The sequence below is a fragment of the Pinus tabuliformis genome, chromosome 5_1 (assembly GCF_031772625.1).
Source record: "Pinus tabuliformis cultivar Carrire ecotype Pingquan chromosome 5_1, CPIR1, whole genome shotgun sequence".
Lineage (NCBI taxonomy): Eukaryota > Viridiplantae > Streptophyta > Pinopsida > Pinales > Pinaceae > Pinus > Pinus tabuliformis.
Window position 1 is genome coordinate 301,807,096 of NC_142305.1, and position 17,827 is coordinate 301,824,922.

At 41.1% G+C, this 17,827-nt stretch overlaps 1 long non-coding RNA gene across 1 annotated transcript in view; it reads right to left on the reverse strand.

The window, feature by feature from the left end:
* LOC149164566 (uncharacterized) overlaps positions 1-16,610 on the reverse strand; it is a 46,176-nt gene extending 29,566 nt beyond the window's left edge. Inside the window, exon 1 of the long non-coding RNA XR_016260710.1 lies at positions 16,220-16,610. This is a non-coding gene — a long non-coding RNA (uncharacterized LOC149164566). The remainder of the gene's footprint in view (positions 1-16,219) is intronic.
* Between the last annotated feature and the right edge of the window lie 1,217 nt (positions 16,611-17,827).

Consider the following 17,827-nt stretch of genomic DNA (forward strand, 5'->3'; position numbering starts at 1 on the left):
CTGTGGGCCGAGGGTCCTATGGACTGGTCGGGAAGATGGATCATGAGAGAGAATGAAAAACTACCTCCCTAGCTAAGAAGGAGTGTTGAAATATAAGGTAGCTATGATCGCCATTTTTCATCAAAAACATGGAGAAGAAATCACCTACAAGTCGGCTCCATAAGAGGTCATCAAGTCGACGCTACTAGGGCTAATTAGCCCTCATTTGACACTTATTAATAAGTGGTCATTAGCATCATTTCGTCCATCATCAAGCTCAATGATTCAGTCTACAATTACAAGAGAATTCAAACTTTTATTACAAGCTTACTCACATGTGTGAAGAAGTCTTTCAAGGGATTTTTTCACTGCAGTTTGACCTCCTTCAAGGCTTCATTGACACAGTGACTTGGGATCAATTTTTTATCTCTGTTTTATGGATGCTCTTGTGGCCAAAAAATTACAGGGAGACTCACTCTATGTTCTAACTTATTTCTGAAGTTGATTGAGTTGTTTGGGTACAAATTTTGGGCTATTCTTTGGTAATTACAGTAATGTCTTCAACCTTCTTTGACAGTAGCTTCAAGGCTACAAATCAGCGTTATTCAGACCTTTCTTGTTGAACAAAAGTGACATCTCTCTCATTATATGAACAAACTTGGATAAGTACCTTATTGTTAATCATTTTGGAATTGTTGAAACATTTTTGATGTACTATTGATGGACAAAATCTCTCCCTCATAAGAAAAGAATTTTGGGTTTTCCCCTGGATGTGAACCTAATCTTGGTGTCTCTTGTCTATTGTTCATTATCTACTATGATTTCTATTTACTACTCTTGTTGAAGAGTCATTGGTTGAAGTTTTTCATGTATATCTACTTGTTGATGAAAGGATCAAGAAGAAATTGTATATATCAATAGAAGTAGTTATCAAACTATGAAAAACTATTCTAGTCTTTGCATCACTAGAATTTCAGCACCTTCCACATGACCAGGAACAAGGAATATTTCAGCCAATTAAAAGAGGAGGACATGCAGTTTCACATTGAGCTAGTAGATGATGGCAAGTACATGACTAGGGAAGTAGGTACTATCAGTTTTGAGAGGGAATCTAGTAGCTCTCTCCATCTCAAGGATGTCCTCTATGTTCCAGGCCTTAAGAAGAACCTTGTTTCTATTGCTACCCTAGAGGAAAAGGGTTGTGATGTCAATTTTAGCAAAGGTAAGGCTTACCTCAACCATTTAGCTTATGGATCTATGAAGCAAATTAGTGTGAGGATGAAAAATCTTTACAGGTTGCAGGTTTATTCATGCGCAACCTTCAGTAGCAAGGCAGGAAGTGCGCAAAGCAGAGACGTGGGAGATGTTAAGCTTAGGTATGTTCTATGCTAGAGCAATTTATTTAAATTTTCACAGTTAGCAATCACATCAGCATTATGATAAACTGCAGATAGAACATAAATATAAAATGCAGAAGACAAGCCAAGACAAGAGGACACAAGATATGGCGCGAGCCAGGGACAAACCCCACAATGTGTGGGGAAACCCTTTGATCAAATCTTCTTTTATCTTCAAAGTTCAGCAGAGAAAGAGAGAGAGAGAGAGTACAATTACAACAGAAGTCAACACTTTGACTTATCTAGATCTAGCATAGATCATTTCGTATAGCGATGAGATCAGTTGAAGACATTCTGCTTCAACTGATTCTCAAGGTGACTCCTTCACCTATCATTCTGTTGTATCTTGTCCATGTGCTGCACCTCATCATATTGCAACATCATACCATGTTCCTGAGCTGCACCATGCTGCTTTACTGCTGAGTTATACGTTGTACATGACTTGCTGCTCTTAATCATCATGTTGTTGCTCTAGTTGTCACTGCTTATTAGATAGGTCACCTTAAACTGTCCTCATGAACAGCCTCATCACTACACTGGTTGGGGCACAAACTTCGTCTGCTACAGCACCCTATTCACACCCATCAGATTCAACACAGCCCCTTGATCAGGCATAATAGACTGCGGTATTGTCTCCCTTCCTAGCTGTTGGAATATAAGGCTAGAACCAGCCCCTGTACTCACCCAACAGCTCACTAAAAGGGCTCAGTCCATCCGCAATGTTTTCTGTGCAATCCGCTGCTCAAGACAGAGATAAACCTTGCCACAAATGCCCTTACAAACAGCCCGGAAGTAGACTCCTGTAATGTGGCCTTAATGCTGGTTCATTTGCACTTCAAAACAGTCATGAGAATGACCCTAACGTCCTTCTCTTCTTCGCTGAAGTTGCCCTAACCTGCGGCCCTAAAACAGAGACCCTTCTCCTTGTCTTAAGGCTCCTTCTCTTGCTGTGGATAAGGGCCTTCTTGACTGTGGCTAGATATCTCTTCAAGGCGGCTAGGACTTGTGTTTGAGTTTCCTCTTCACCTGCGACTAGATCTTCCTTCAAGACTACGGCTAGGTCTCCATCATGATTGCGGCTATGGCTTCTTTCCGTGAACAAGAGTGTGTATAACCTTTGCGTTTTATCCTTTGCGAAATCAGGACTGCATATAGGATGGCTCCATTTCAACTGCGGTTGTGCCTCCTTTTATCACTGCATCTAGGGCTTATTACGATCACCTTTATACATCGTATAAGGATCCTCTGTGACTGCGTCTAGATGTCCAGCATTTCATCTTCGTTAGGGCAACGTAGATATTAGAGCACTCCTTTTAGATCTCTTCTCCATCAAAACCCAAAACAGGATGAAGAGAGATCACAAGAGAGTGAGCTGCCAAATGACTTCAAATCCTCTTCTATTTATACTAACGTGTAGATGATGAATAGACACGACGTTTGGGCTTCTAGAGCCTACATAAGAGCTGGTCGGCTTGATAATAATTACATAAACAAAATAAATTCATATCTCCATAAATACTTATCGGAATCGGATGATCTTTGGATCAATCCTACACCTCTCGACGAGAGGGATCCAATAAAAATATCAGCTGCCATAAATAAGCCGACCCACATGGAGTTTGGCCCTAGTTGCCAATTTAACACTCCCTCTCAACTAGGGAGAACTCCATCCATTGATCCATAAGTCCGACTGTACTATCTCTGCCATCAGTGCCCTGCACTGCTCTGCCCATCTTTGCTCAGCTCTGCTGGCTCTGCTCTACTCTGCTCAGCTCTGCTGGCTTTGCTTTGCTCTGCTCTGCTCTGTTGGCTCTGCTAGCTCTGCTCTGCTAGCTCTGCTGGCTCTGCTAGCTCTGCTCTGCTGGCTCTGCTAGCTCTGCTTTGCTCAGCTCTGCTCTGCTCTGCTGGCTCTGCTAGCTTTGCTCTGCTGGCTCTGCTCTGCTCTGCTCATCTCCGCTGAACTATGAAGAAGAAGAATTGATCGAGAATGAGTCATATCATTCTCCACTGACCTGAAGTCAGTCTCAGAGTACATACCACTAGTCCCAGACCAGTCTCAACTGACCCGAAGTCAGCTTCATAGTAAGTACCACTCCTACCACTGGTCCCAGACCAGTATCGCAGGCTCAGAGAGTGTACTACTGGTCCCAGACCAGTCTCAACCGACCCGAAGTCAGCGTCATAGTATGTACGACTCTCACTGGTCCCAGACCAGTCCTGCACTGACACGAAGTCAGTCTCGAAGTATGTACCACTGGTCCCAGACCAGTCTCAGCCGACCCGAAGTCAGCGTCATAGTATGTACAACTCCTACCACTGGTCCCAGACCAGTATCATTGATCCCAGATCAATGGAGGTCATCCTAGCGTAGGGAGTACGGTAGATACAACGATGCGTCCATCAGTACTACTATGGTCCCTAACTTCATTTCCCTGCTCATTGATCATATGAGAGGTACTTCCCATGAGTCCCAGACTGCATGGGTAGGATGCCTCGACAAGAGAACTTAATCAATCCTGTCCTCACAGGAGAAAACATCAATCCTGCTACAATCGCCATGGAGAACACATCAATCCAGGCCTCACAGGAGAACACATCAATCCTGCTACAATCGCCATGGAGAACACATCAATCCAGGCCTCACAGGAAAACACATCAATCCTGCTACAATCGCCATGGAGAACACATCAATCCAAGCCTCACAGGAGAACTAATCATCCTGCTACACAAGAGAGCGAATCATCTTGTTCCAGTGCGCACCACTAGGGGAGGGTGAGTCACCCTGTGGTCGTATGTTGCTCCAGTGGAACTGCAAGCCTCCCAGAGCTCCCAGAGCTCAATGTATGCAACATGCAGGACCCTTTTACAAAGGTCTCTTGATGAAGCCCAGTCGTTCGGGAAAATCACAAATTTGATCTTTCCTCAGGGCTCTATCCTGTACATCATCTCAGTGCGATGGAGCCTCCGTGATCATCGACTTACCATATCCCAGATAAGGTAGTATTTGATGTCTATCTGCTGGAGCAATTGTCAAATACGGGATTCCTCAATAATCGAATCCCATCTCTGGTTGTCACAGAGAATCACAGTGGTATTCATCATGTGTACAAACAGCTTACTGAAGAGCTTCAGCAACCAGACTGCCTCACAGAAGGCCATACTATCAGCAATGTATTCTGCCTTGGTGGTGCTCAGAGTCATCGACTTCTGCTTCCTACTCATCCAGGATATCGAGGCAGATTCCAAGGAGAACCAGCACTGAGAAGTGCTCTAGTGATCCTCCATACTGCCTGCCCACTCATCATGTCCGGACAGAGGTTCTCCAAGAACATCAACACGAATGAGTTTATGAAACTCAGAGGCGTTTCCCAAATCTGGTCCTACATCATTACCACATAACTTCTGAAAGTTAAGATCCTCGAGGCAGTCACAAGCTTGCAGCTTATCTTCCCACATTCAGAATCCAACTCCCTCTGTCTCCTATAAATGAGAGGGTCTGCACCTGTCAGACATAGGTGCCGGTACGCGAGGTTTATCATCCACAACCTTCGAGTAATGGTTTGGATCGGTTTCACTCCTAGTGAATCTCAGCTGCATTAGACAGCTATCAATCCTCTCATACTATGCCCGAGGTGTTTTTCTTCAAGCCATAGAGGGCTTTCTTCCACTTGTATACATGAGATTCCTTGATCATGATTCTCAAACTCCTCGGGTTAAACCTGTGAACCTGCTGCATGAGGGGAATGGTCCCCTTATAATATTTTCCTTCGGTACATTTCAGACATGTATGCTTCTTTTTGAATTCAGGCATCCTAGTCACCATCTGACTCACATACCTCTGGTGTTGAGTCAATGGACATGGTCCCCAGTGGACTTCCTGCAACTTGATACAACCCTGAACTCAAAAACATCTTTAAAAGATCTATTTTCAAACGCGTACCTTTCCATCGATAAGTGCCACCCTGTAACCTTTGACTTCCATTTCCAAGTTGGACATCAGGTTTGATCAGGTACATAAAAGAGATTTTGGGGTTCCTTGCTTTCGTGGAAGAGTCGACCATTTCCTTGATGACCTGCATTACTAGTCATTCCTTTGATCATTGAAGATGCCCTAGGAATGATTGTTATCTTCATCAAGAGATGTGTCTCTGCCATTCGGACACTCCTTCGCATAACGGCCGAGATTATTTCAACAAGGCATCTGCCTTTCCTTCCACCCTTAGATCTGAACTTCCCAATGAAGTTATCTTAAGATGGACCATCAGAATCTTCCGCCGCGCCATTCTGATAACATTCTCTGCTTTGACTTCACCCTAGGTGAATTATGAGGAACCCATTGATCCTTCTGACTTGTCCCAACTGCCTTTGATGATTGCTCTTTCACTCTTGCTTGGGCATTGTCTTCACCTCAGCTCTGATACCATGTTAAGATTAGGTATGTTCTATGCTAGAGCAATTTATTTAAATTTTCACAGTTAGCAATCACATCAGCATTATGATAAACTGCAGATAGAACATAAATATAAAATGCAGAAGACAAGCCAAGACAAGAGGACACAAGATATGGCGCGAGCCAAGGACAAACCCCACAATGTGTGGGGAAACCCTTTGATCAAATCTTCTTTTATCTTCAAAGTTCAGCAGAGAAAGAGAGAGAGAGAGAGAGTACAATTACAACAGAAGTCAACAATTTGACTTATCTAGATCTAGCATAGATCATTTCGTATAGCGATGAGATAAGTTGAAGACATTCTGCTTCAACTGATTCTCAAGGTGACTCCTTCACCTATCATTCTGTTGTATCTTGTCCATGTGCTGCACCTCATCATATTGCAACATCATACCATGTTCCTGAGCTGCACCATGTTGCTTTACTGCTGAGTTATACGCTGTACATGACTTGCTGCTCTTAATCATCATGTTGTTGCTCTAGTTGTCACTGCTTATTAGAAAGGTCACCTTAAACTGTCCTCATGAACAGCCTCATCACTACACTGGTTGGCGCACAAACTTCGTCTGCTACAGCACCCTATTCACACCCATCAGATTCAACACAGCCTCTTGATCAGGCATAATAGACTGCGGTATTGTCTCCCTTCCTAGCTGTTGGAATATAAGGCTAGAACCAGCCCCTGTACTCACCCAACAGCTCACTAAAAGGGCTCAGTCCATCCGCAATGTTTTCTGTGCAATCCGCTGCTCAAGACAGAGATAAACCTTGCCACAAATGCCCTTACAAACAGCCCGGAAGTAGACTCCTGTAATGTGGCCTTAATGCTGGTTCATTTGCACTTCAAAACAGTCATGAGAATGACCCTAACGTCCTTCTCTTCTTCGCTGAAGTTGCCCTAACCTGCGGCCCTAAAACAGAGACCCTTCTCCTTGTCTTAAGGCTCCTTCTCTTGCTGTGGATAAGGGCCTTCTTGACTGTGGCTAGATATCTCTTCAAGGCGGCTAGGACTTGTGTTTGAGTTTCCTCTTCACCTGCGACTAGATCTTCCTTCAAGACTACGGCTAGGTCTCCATCATGATTGCGGCTATGGCTTCTTTCCGTGAACAAGAGTGTGTATAACCTTTGCGTTTTATCCTTTGCGAAATCAGGACTGCATATAGGATGGCTCCATTTCAACTGCGGTTGTGCCTCCTTTTATCACTGCAGCTAGGGCTTATTACGATCACCTTTATACATCGTATAAGGATCCTCTGTGACTGCGTCTAGATGTCCAGCATTTCATCTTCGTTAGGGCAACGTAGATATTAGAGCACTCCTTTTAGATCTCTTCTCCATCAAAACCCAAAACAGGATGAAGAGAGATCACAAGAGAGTGAGCTGCCAAATGACTTCAAATCCTCTTCTATTTATACTAACGTGTAGATGATGAATAGACACGACGTTTGGGCTTCTAGAGCCTACATAAGAGCTGGTCGGCTTGATAATAATTACATAAACAAAATAAATTCATATCTCCATAAATACTTATCGGAATCGGATGATCTTTGGATCAATCCTACACCTCTCGACGAGAGGGATCCAATAAAAATATCAGCTGCCATAAATAAGCCGACCCACATGGAGTTTGGCCCTAGTTGCCAATTTAACAGCTTTTGCACAGACGTAAGGACATTTGCATCATGGGGCATTGAAGATCTTTTGGCAGATGGCCACAGGACTACCACAGTGCACATTCAACCAGCATGATGTGTGCAATGGGTGCACACCTTGCAAGTATGCCAAGTCATCATTTCAGGGTCGATATTGCAAAGCCAAAGGGATTTTGGAGTTGGTACATTTAGATGTATATGAGCCCTTATCTTCTCCACCACTCATGAGCAATAAGTATTGTCAATTTCATATATGACTATTCTCAAAAAACACAGATCTTCTTTATGAAGAAGGAGGAGGTCTTTTGAAAGTTCGTGGAGTTTAAGGCCTGGGTAGAAAACCAAACCGGGAAGAAGATCAAAGCATTAAGTGACAGTGGTGGGGAATATGTCTCCAATGCCTTCAGGGACGTGCGTGCGAGGGCATTAGGAGAGAGCTTACAGCACCCCATAAACCTCGAAAAATGGGGTAGCTGAGGAAGAACCGCATCATAGTTGAAGCAGCCAAGGCCATGTTGCATAATCAGGCGATACCCATGTTCTAGTGGGCAAAGGCATGCAATACTGCAGTATTTCTACAAAACAGGGGGTCCACACAGAGTGCTTGAACAAGTTATACTGGAGGAGGCTTTCACAGGCAAGAACCCTGATGTTTCTCACTTGTGCATCTTTGGGACAAAATTTTAGTTCCATGTATCCAAAGAGACCAAGAAGAAGCTGGAACCCACAAGCTTAAAAGAGATTTTTTCGTGGGTTACAGTGAGACATCTCAGGCATGCAGGGCATATATATCATCACTCAAGAAGAGAGTTATCATGAGAGACGTGAGTTTTGAGGAGGATAGAGCTTTGAGGGAATCCTTGGAGCGAGAGCAAGTTGGAGTACCTGAGGAGGAGCTAGTCACTCCCAAGCAAGAGCCTCAACTAGTATTACACGTTGAGTCTCAGCTAAGTGGCAAGCGAGTTGCCCAACAAAATGACCAAGAGTCATAACATGATAAGGAGATACCAAGATGAGTGGAGGCAGCCACTCAGTCAGTGACTCCCACCACAGGGAGGAAGAGAACCAAGTGGGTCGAGAGGTTAATTCAAGAGGCCGAGGAGCGAATTAAGACTCCTAGCTCTGTGTTCAGGCAGAGCAAGCAACCACAGAAGTACATCGTATATATGGCAATAATGACAGATTTGTTAGACACAAAGCCTTCTTGTTATGAGGAAGCAACCTCTCAACAAGTTTGGCGAGATGCCATGGTGGAGGAATATTCCTCCATCATAAAGAATGATGTCTGGGATATTGTGCCACTACCAAAAGGCAAGTCAGTACTAGGCTCACACTAGGTAGAAAAGTAAGAAAAGGCAAGAAAAGCATGGAGCAGATGGGAGTGTAGAGAAGTACAAGGCCAAGTTTATGGCTGAGGGCTTCTCATAGGTTGAGGACATCAACTATGAGGAGACATTCGCTCCAATGGCACGTTATTCATCCATCAAGATGATTTCGGCACTTGCAACTCAAATGGGGTGGAAGATCCACCAAATGGACGTGAAGATAGCATTCCTTGACAAGGTGGTTGAGGAGGAGATTTATATGGAGCAAACAGAGGGATTTGAGACCTTCAGAAAAGGCACTACGCATATTTGTTGAAGAGCTCTTTACGAGCACAAGTAGGCTCTGAGAGCATGGTACACTTGTAGTGATATCTACCTTCGATAGGGCTTCACTAAGAGTGAGGCAGATGCCAACCTGTACTGCATCATGATTGGAGAGCTTTCACTGATTCTAGTGCTCTATGATTATGATATTATTTTGACTAGAGCAAACATCTTGATTTAGGATTGCAAGGCAAGCCTTGCAAGGGAGTTTGCGATGAAGGGTATAGGGCTTATGCACTATTTCCTCCGGCTGGAAATATGGCAGGTCGATTGGGAAATCTTCTTGGGGTAGTGAAAGTACACTATAAAGATCCTAAAGAGGTTTCATATGCAAGATTGCATGCCCATGACCACACCTATAGTCACAAAATGGAGGAAGATGGGAAGCTAGCAAAGCAGACCAAGTGAATGCTACATTGTACAGGCAACTCATTAGGTCGTTCATGTACTTAGTCAACACATGGCCTAACATATGTTTTGCAATGAACCAGTTCATGATGGATCCTACGAGAGTTCACTAGCTTAATACGAAGCATGTTTTGAGATATCTCAGAGGTATGGCAAATTGCGGATTATGGTACAAACAGGTTGATGTAGTGAGGCTTTAGGGTTTCACTGATGCAGATCAGGCAAGGAGTTGAACAGATTGAAAGAGTACTTCACGTTGTTTCTTCAGCATTAGGTCAGCAATTATTTCCTGGTTCAACAGGAAGTAGAGATCAGTTGCACTCAATTCAACAAAGGCCAAGTACGTTGCTACCAGAAGAGCAGACAATAGATATCTTGACCAAGGCAACGGTAAGAGGTAGTTTCGTATATTTCAAAGAAAAGTTGGGCATTATATAGAATCCCTTCCTCACTAAGAGGGAATGTCAAAAATGTAGCAATGGAAGGTCTTTTGGCTTGTGCCTTAGCCAGTGAAGACCACAAATTTGTCTTTATCTAGCATGAGAGTGAGTTCATGAGATAGACTTCAATTATAATGAATTGATTTTCAATTTCTTAGAATGGTCATGTTTTCATGCGTAGTGTTGGAGCTTCAGTTAAGTGGAGTCTTCTTCAGTTAGACTACAAGACAAGGTGGAAGTGACAAGTTTAGTTAGAACGATTTAAGACTTCAGTGTTCATTAGAAAGAGAATGAGTTAAGACTTCAATGTTGATTAGAGAGAGAATGAGTTGAGTTCTCAGTTAACTAGCAATCACAATTGAAGGAAACTCGAGTGAACTGCTAATCAAACTAGGCATCCTTGCACGGTTCGAATTCTATCTATAAAGAGAAGGACAAACGCACAAATTCATAGATCATTCTTTGTGTGTGGAGTGCACATAATTGACAAGCAATTGCGCGTTAGGAAATAGGAGATTGTGCACAAGGAAATAGGGCTCAAGTGCGCAAGGAATGAGGAGCACAAGTGCGCTAGGAAATAAGAGCTTGTGCACAAGGATTTAGGATCCTAGTGCGTAAGGATTGTGGAGCTAAGGAGATCAAGATTTGCAAAGCAGATCAAGGCTATTCAACAAGGCAACAATTGTGTGCAGGGTTGAGATCAAGCAATGATCAAGGCAGGTCGAGATCAATTGTAGAAGCTAAGATTAGTGAGGAGAAGCCTAGCACTTTCTCAGAGATAGAATGTTGGTTGTAGTTGCAGCATGAATTGTAATAGATCGATTTGCTCAAGAACAATCAATAAAATACCACAACAAAGAAAGCAAGTTTTCCTTTTTTGGTTTCCTAGGTAAAACAAGCATGTCAATTTTTTGTGCATGTTTTTTATCTCTAGTGTTTTTCCGCTGCTTATAAATTGTTAAGAGACTTTGTATCTTGGTGAAAGCAAATTTGGTTTCAATTTTCAGTAATTCATCTAAGTAGTTACAGGGTTTCATGAAAATTAAAATGGTATCAGAGTAGAGTTCTGCATAAAAACTAGCACCAGAATTGTTAAGTCATTGAAGGGCACAAATCAGTCAACATACTTGTGCTAGAATTTTGAAAAGTAGTTTTTGGATAAGCAGTATGTCCTTCCAAGGACTAAGGACAAATCATTGTTTAGAGAGAACCTTTAACTTCTGTTGATGGAGAGAGTGGATCTTAGTGGTGTTGGAAGATAACGAGGTGCTAGAATTTGTGGTGAATCAAATAGTTCCACCTGTAGATCCCCAAGAGTTGATCTAGCATAACAAGAATGACACCACGGCCAGGCGGATCATTCTTGATCAGGGCCAAAGCCCATATTATACCTCATCTCCATGGGAAGAAGACAGCATACGAGATGTGGAAACTCATCTTGGATTTGTGTCAGGGTACTAGTGATGTCAGGAAGCTCACATTGAAGGACAAGCTAAGACATGTCCAGTTGAGCAAAGGAGAGCCCATCATTACGTACCTTCCTAAGTTCATTCAGGTTCGGGATAAGCTAGCTAGTGTTGAAAATGTAGTAAGTAAAGGTCTTTTGACTTAGCTAGTAAAGACTTTAATTTATCTTTCTCTCAGTATGAGTGTGAGCTCATGAGTTAGACTTCAGTTACAATTAGTTGATTTCCAGTTTACTAGAATAATCATCAAGATGGCATGCATAGATTGGAGCTTCAATTAAGTGGCGTCTTCATCAATTTGACTATAGAAGGAGGTGGCAATTACAAGTTCAGTTAGAGCAAGTTAGTCTCCAATCTTGAATGAAGGGAAAACAAGTTAATACTCCAATTGTTGATTGGCGAGAGAATCAATTAGACTCGGTTAACTCGTCAATCAAGACTCGAGTTTCTAAATTGAGCTAGGCCCCTTACATGCTCGAATTGGGTCTATAAAGAGGAGGATGAAGGCATGAGAAATCGTAGATTTTGTTCACAAGGTTTGTGAGATTATCCTTGATTGTGTCCTAAGGAATAAGAGATCGTAAGTGCGCAAGTATTTAGGAGATTTTGCACAGAGCTTGTGTCCTAAGGACTAAGAAGTCACAAGTGTGCAAGAGAATAGGAGGAATTGCGCTACAAGATAGGAGCCAAAACTGCATAAGGAAATAGGGGCAAATTTGCACTAGGATTATGAGGCCTCATGTGCGTTGGGAAATAGGGACCTAGTGCACAAGGCTTTAGGAGGCTTCTAGTGCACAAGGCTTTAGGAGGCTTCTAGTGCACAAACATCAAGTAAGAGAGAGCAGGGTTTGCAAGGCAAGTCAAGGAGGCAGGAAAGGAACAATTGCATGCTAGAGAGCCGAGATCAATTGTATTAGCTGAGATTTGTGAGAAGAAGTGGAATGTTCTCTCAGAGACAAAGTGATTTGTAATAGATCCAATTGCTCAAGAACAATCAATAAAAATACCACAACCAAGGAAGTAGGGTTTCCCTGTTAGATTTCCAGAGTAAACAAGCATGTCAATTTGTGTGATTGTGTTTTTTTCTCTAATGATTATTTTGTTACTTACAAGTTGTTAAGAAACTCTATATCTTGGTGAAAGTAACATGGTATCAGAGCAAAGATCAGTTTAAAGACCAGCGCCAGATTGACCATTTAGTGGACAGTGTAGATCAAGCAGAAGGCTTGCGCTAGAGTTTGAAGAGCAGAGCAATTCTTTGGATAATGTATGGCATTCCAAAGACTAAGGTCGAATCACAATTTAGAGGGAGCCTCGAACTTCTACTCATGGAAGGAGCAAATATCAGTGTTGTTGGAAGATAATGGGGTGCTCAAGTTTGTGAAGCAGCAAATAGTGCCACCTCAAGATGCCCAACAGTTGATCCAACATAACAAGTATGACATTGAGGCAAGGAGGATCATTCATGAGGGAATCAAAGACCATATTTACCCTCATCTCCATTCATTGAACCAACAGAGCCCAAAAATGTGAATCGGACCAGAACCTTGTTGAAAATGTAGCAACGGAAGGTCTTCTAGCTCGTGACATAACCAATGAAGACAACAATTTTGTCTTCCTAGCATGAGTGCAAGTTCATGAGATAAACTTCAGTTACGATGAGTTAATTTCTAGTTTACTGGTCTGGTCATCATGTTTTCATGTTGAAACTAATCAAGAACACTTCAGTCTTTTTCTCTTGGATTGACTAGAAAATTGGGGCATTAAGAATTGAAATACTATCCACTGCCACTATTGTTTTATTTTATATTTAATAACAACCTTGAGGCAAATAAATAATTGTGCAACTACAATCGAGTTTGGGAAATGAGAATGCATGCTTCTAATGAGAGGAATTAAGCAATGAAGACAGGATCCATGAAGAAATTATTATTATTATTATTATTATCCATTTTTAAGGGTCGCAGCCAAGCCAGACACCAAATTGGTGTATGAGAAACCCTTGTTTGTGGGACAAGGGACCCATCTCTGCAGAGCGACTTGACTGCTAATCCTACGAAGGCATACATACTCTACCCCCCTCTAGTTTTGAAATTGCCGCAGTAAATTATATCCACCAAAAATACAATTTCTATATTGACTCTCAAGATGTGTCTTGGAGATGTGAGAGATTTTGTTCGCGTCAATGTCAAGCATTGAGAATTAATGTGAACCAGCTGAAAAGGATCGACTAGTGCCTTTGTTGCAAGTCCTTTTGTTGATTTGTTTCCTTGGATTTTAGAACAGATTTAATCTTACATTTTTGTGAAATTGGGTTATATATTTTCTTTTAGATGAATCATTACAAGTGCAAATAATCCATAAATGCACAACTCATTTAGCAGCTTGGAACCTCGGGGTTGGAAAGCTGAGTTTCCATTTTGGTGTTTGATATCATGAATATTTTCTTTAATGTAAATACATAATGTTGTACACATGTTCCCAAATACCATCAATCACCCATACTCTTAAAGGATTGGGATTGGTATTCTTTGGTTGTTGTTTTCAAATATTTATGCTCTTACTATCGTTCTTCTTTGAGAAATGTCCCTAAGCCAAAACAAATGCAAGTTAAATGGAAACATGTTTCAACCAACTCAGGACTGATTTCATCTCTGCTTTGGGAAAGAAATGCATTTGAAGGAATTTTGGTGCAACTAAAACCAATGTCACATGGTTCATATTCAAGTTTGGGTTCGACAATGATTAGATTCAGTTTAAGTTCAAATTTTTCATGAGGTTCGCCATTAGGTTCGTTTATTTTATATATAAATTTAAAATGAATTATAGGATAACAAAAAATTAAGGTTCGCCAAAATTCGAACCTCAAGGTTAAAGTTCAACGAACCTTGTGACATAGACTAAAACAACCATGCCTTTCTCATGACACATTTTGATTACTTTCCTTTTTCTTTGATTGATAAATGACCCCTTGATAAGAAAGTGGTCTTCCTTTTGGCTTAAGTGTCACAACAGATGGGTATCTATTATGCCAAATTCACCCAGGACATGCACAACATCTGTAAGCCGTCAAGGTCACTTAGACTTCCAACCAGTTACAAATGCAGTAGTTAGCTCTGCTGGTAGCACGAAAGTGGCAACATCTATACCCGCAAGGTCTAAGCACTAAAAGTGCTTGAATTGACCACTAGCAACCTAATGATTATTTTGTTTATGAATTGGGGGTGCAAAAAATGGCATATGGTTAAGCTCTATCGAGAAAATTAATTGCAGTGAGAATATAAATTTGGGCTAATATTTGGAAGATTAACATTTTTCTAGTGAATTTCTCCCTCATAAAATGATAGCTAGGGCTAGGAATTGAAAACCAAGGTTTTCACCCTTGCTCCATTCAAAGGTTTGATATTTCCATGGTTAATGTTCCTAAGACTCCATCATCACCCAAGTAGGGAAAGAGCACTAGCATCCCTCTTGATGATCAAAACTTCAAAAACTCATCTTTTACCTCTCTTTTTCATATTTTCAATCCATAAAGGCAAGCTACTATGGCTAGGGCAAGGGTCGAGTTCAACTAGGGCTTGGTCTAAGACAATGTTGGAGCTAATTTGGATGATTTCCAGCTTGTCTGACCTTCATAACTCATAATTAAGCCTCTTCTTTGATGGAAATTGCCTAATTAGGGCAAAAAATGGCATATGGTTAGCTCTGCTGGCAGCACAAAAGTGGCAACATCTATACCCGCAAGGGCTAAGCATTGAAAGTGCTTGAATTGACCACTATCAGCCCAATGATTATTTTGTTTATGGATTGGGGGTGCAAAAAATAGCATATGGCATATGATTATTTATTTAGCATGCTTGATATTTGAATGCTAAATAAATGAAGTGTAAATAATGCAACAATCGCAAATATATTCCACATGTTACAGCCACCCAAACAAAATATTATGGGGTCAGTGTTGTGCATGATTATCAGAGGGATAAATTCAAGAACATTATCATTTTCAATTTCCTTTATTACTGATTAACAATTTCCAAGTTACATCAACAATGACGTTTTACGAACCCGTTGAAAACAAGGGCACTCTCTCAAATATAAAAATATTTGTGGTTCTATACACCTAAATTTTCAATTTTCAACCAAAGCCAAACAGGATAACCAATTACAAAAAGAATTCATTTGAACAAAATAAAAGAACCCAGCTAAATAAGTAAATAAATATGTTATAGCTTTGTAGTTATCCTCAGCGTATTTAAAAGAAAAAACGGGCCTTCAAAAATGTCCAGGGCATTGACAGAAGATAATAAAAATTCAAATCTCCTCTACGGCAATTTTATTAACTTCCGATATGGTTAGGGCCAATGAGTTTCACATTCAATCTTGATTAAAATGAACGAAATTTGATATACATCATGGCCTAAATTACGGTTTGGGGATATTGACAACTATCATGGCCTAAAATTGCGGTTGACGGCTATTGACAACAACCATCATGGCCTATAATTACGGTTTAGCGTTATTGACAACCATCATGGCCTAAAATTAGGGCTTCGGATAAATAGGCGTACATAAAGACCCGAGGTTAGGGTTAGGGTTAGATCCGTCATTCAGGATCGGATTTTAGCGAGAACCCTAATCTGCCCCTTGGAACCCGCCATACCAATACAACTTTCTCTCTGAGGAACCCCAAATCAAAACCCTGAAAACCCTAGACCAGTTGCAGTTTACAGCAAATCAAATCCAATCACCGAGAAAATATAAAACAAAAATCATCTGACCTCAACAACCGATAAACCTACAGTGGCGGTCTTCAAGAGCTCAAAATGCTTGTTGCCTCTATACTCGATGTAGGTGAAATCGCTTTTACCTACGGACTTTGCATTTTTTTCTGATCTTTGCCCGTATAATTTGCTCTACTCTGCATCGCTCGGGGAAATCTTTGGACCGGGCTGCTCACAAGAATCCTCTGTGTAAATTCAAAACCTGCCTTTGCATTCCCTAAAGCCTTTGCGCAGGCGGCCATCAACGACAGACTCTCTAGATTAAGGTGGCGAAGGCTAGAAGCTCTGTACAACCAGCCACCGACCAAGATTTCATTAAAACCGAGATAGGAATTAGGATACCAACCGAGTTTTCATTAAATGAGCGAGGATGGGGATGAATATGACATAATGGTTAAATACACATAATGTTGGTTCTAATTCTTTCCTAGTTATTTTATTTATTATTTTGTAACGTAGTTTTTAAGCTCATATATCACTTAAAATAAATATTTATTAAAAAATATCATTATATTATTATTAAATACACAATGTCGGTTTTAATTCTTTCCTAGTTATTTTATTTATTATTTTGTAATGTAGTTTTTAAGCTCATATATCACTTAAAATAAATATTTATTAAAAAATATCATTATATTATTATTTGAGGAAGGATTAATTATTTTTTAAGATTTTTATATATTAGGTAAAATTGTATTTATTAAACTAGACGGTAGAGAGACGTATTAATTGCCCTCATAATTAATGTGTTCAAAGCTTTCGTTTTGAGGGAACCACAGAGCCCTGAGCTTGTCTCCTTGTTTGTTCACAATCCAAATGATTGCGATGGTGGCAAACTCCTCTCGACTTAGCATTTATGGCCCTTCAAGTTCTGGTACACACATCCACTTGATGGCAGTAATCGTTTGCCTATAAAGAATGTTAAGAATGCCAGAAGCATGGGTAATAGAAGGTAGAAACATTGGTTATAGCATCTGTTCACAATCGTTATGGTGAGCGAGTGTGGCAGACCTCATCGGGGAAGCAGAGGCAGAGGCAAGTTGCCTCTCCCTACTTGGCACAACCAGGGCACTGAACAATTTGATGATAGCATCCCTCTTCGATATCACATCCTAATTACAAACTTGGAGGCCCAGTAGATGGACATCACCAGTGATAACGCATTGTCTCTCTGCAATTTGTTGGGTCACCACCTCATATACCAAGAAGATGTTATTATGGTGTTGGAGGGACATGTTTGGGACCTAGACTTTCACATTTGTCGTTCCCAGGTTGCAATGTGAGCCATTGTTGAAAATGCAATAAGAAAGTCTCAATTTTGATTTTTTGCTTTAATCAAATTGAGGAAAATCGAAATTCCACGTCAACTAACAACTTGGAGGAGTTAACTAAAGTGACTTGTGCATGTGTCAACAACTGCTCGAGCTGCTCAAAACTGGCTGAACACTCCTCTATCCATTCAAACCTCTTTCCTTTCCTTTGCAATGACATGATAGGATAAGTAATATGCGAGAAGTTCTTGATGAACCTCCTGTAATAACATGTTAACCCCATGAAAGATCTCACCTCATCTACATTCCTAGGAGTTGCCCACTCCATGATAAC